The following is a 2,571-nucleotide window of genomic DNA, read 5'->3' as shown; positions in this document are numbered from 1 at the left end:
CTTCACGTAACTAATGGCTGAATAAATTATTGATAAGAACATTCAGAAGGTGTTAGCCAGCAGAGAGGAGAAGAAGATCAAGATACAGAAAAGGAATAGATTCTACTCCGGACATTCTGAGTGCATGTGTCAGTTTTCTGAAGTCCTCGAGGAAGAATCTTCTGAATGATGGTCTGATTGTGGCGGCATGATAGATAGTAATCATTAAATTTCCTATATTTTCGTGTTGCTCAAGTTAGGTGATTCCTCCCCGGGTCACCTTACTGAAGAACCTCTAACTCGAGTCACTGTGTAGCCCCTATCCTCACCTGCACGTGCTAGCCTGCTGAAGTGTCTGTTGGAGTTTAATCTTGACTCAGTTATTTTAGGAGTCAGTAGTTTTTGAATAAGTCAAGAATGACCAAGTCAGCATGGCATAAGGACATGTGGAGGCAGCAGCTTATTTTGAGGAGCTAAAGACTGGTGTCTTTGAAGACCAAGCACATGGACAGGTGTGTGGTCAGGGTTTGTTTAAATCCATAGGCAATTATGGGGGAGTGCCTATAAGTATGTAGGAGTTTTCGTTGTTGTAGTATGCTGTGTGCATCAAGGTTCCTTCCTCTCTCAAAGTGTTATTGCATCTTGTTTCTCTGAGTGAGATCAAAAGAGTGAGGGCTTAAAACCTTTTTTTCTCTGGGTAAGATCAAGAGAATGAGTGCATGTGCTTCTCTTCTCTGAGTGAGTTGTTGAAGCAAGAGAGCTAGGTTCCAACAGTGTCGCATCCCATCCACCATCATCTGTGTTTCCATCATCACACCATCATCGCAGTCATCATCATCTCGGCTATTGCTGTTGTTTGTGCCGTCATCAAAGTCACTATCACTATTATCTCTATCCCCGTCCTTGTCTTCACCTTCTTCCGATTTGCCGTCTTCATCTTCGCCATCACTACACCACATGGTCCCACCATCCTGCATCCCATACTCCATTCATAGATTTTAGACAGACTTCTTGACGAATGTTCTGGATGCATATCGTGAGTGTATACACAAGCATAACATATATTTGAAAGTTACTAAAACTGCTCGGAATCAAAATAGATAACTGTGTATTGAAATCATTAAGTTGAAGACTTATTAAATATGAAATCGTTCATGTTATTCCGCTGTCAATCTTAGAAAGCAGTCGAGTTTTAACTTCTTTAGTTTTCATGTTAGTCTCTGTGACGCATGCTTGATCAGTAGACTAGAGAGCACCCAAAATAATCTCCAGTAATGTTTTTCCTACGCTGATTCCACATGCAGCCGGATGGCAGGATATAAATGCGGGGTCGAAGATCTCCTAGTGTAATTTAAATTATTGAAAACAAGCCTTCTGACTGTCACTGTGGAAAGTACAGTCGATGGGCTTCCATAAAGGGACGTCCTTGCAGGCACAGGTGTAGTGCTTATCGATAATTGATGATGTCCAGTATCATAACTATGGGTTTTTCATTCGCTCATAAATTATCCACGATTCACAGGAGAGTAAGTCAATTAAGTCGAGTTTCTGCCCTTGGACGTGTGCCATCACGAGGAAAACAACAGGTTCCACATGGTTTGCAATTATATAAATTCACCCGTTCGATCATAAAGCAAACCAACAAATACCCTCACTTGTGTTGCCTATCATAATATCGTCCAATTCAGCAACCGTTTTCAGCCAAGTTCTACATCTAAATCTGCCTCTCTCTTAACTATTTTTAAGTTCAAGCGCGAGACAGGTTCATCCAGCTGTCGATTTCTGAATATACGATTCGCCGGCTTCTACATGATATTTTGTATTTCGCGAGTTCACTATAAGTGGCTCATGTCTTCATTAAGAGGAAAGAACCAAATCAGTGTGAAAATAAACATTAGAAAACTCATCACGACACGTGCGGTGATGCTGGGGTTACAGGTCGTCTGCAATAGTGAAAGAACTCCACAGGTTTGGAGGAACTTATACCCACTCGCAACTTCGCAGAATATTTTTTTTCACCTGATTGGCCCCTGGCCAGTACTAAAGAAGGCTTCATGCACTGACGGCTGTCAGATATAGCAGAACCCATGATACGAAAATTGGGCTCTCCTCGAAATAGTGAAGAACGCCATCTTTCTACCTATGTTAGGATCTTAACCGAAGAGTTCTAGCATACAAAGGAGAAGGAGAACAGGCCTAGGAGGAGCCTACAAGTTCGAGCATGCCTTTGAAGTGGTTCATCTTGGCGGCTTTAGTGTTTCTGCTAATAATCCGAAACATTGATTCCAGATCGATTCTCAGTGCTTCAATGCAGAGAAGCCGTCGATGCCATGAAGCCGAAGCCCTTGATGTCTTCACACCCGAGCAACAAGCGCCAAACAGGAGGTGATAGGCGGGTGAGCGACTCCTATACCTCTATGGCGTGTGCGATCGATCAGCTGCGCTTAGGACCTAGCAGAAGAGGTCCTGGGCACTGAAAATGGCTCATACATTGTGTTTTTTTTCCATGAAATAGGACTACCCATTACCTTATTTTTTTCTCCTTGTATCATGATACCGGATGTCTAGACGAGCGGCGTTCTTTTTTCTCCT

The sequence above is a fragment of the Wolffia australiana genome, chromosome 10, assembly GCF_029677425.1.
Source record: "Wolffia australiana isolate 7733 chromosome 10, ASM2967742v1".
Classification (NCBI taxonomy): domain Eukaryota; kingdom Viridiplantae; phylum Streptophyta; class Magnoliopsida; order Alismatales; family Araceae; genus Wolffia; species Wolffia australiana.
Note: the sequence above shows the minus strand (reverse complement) of the source record.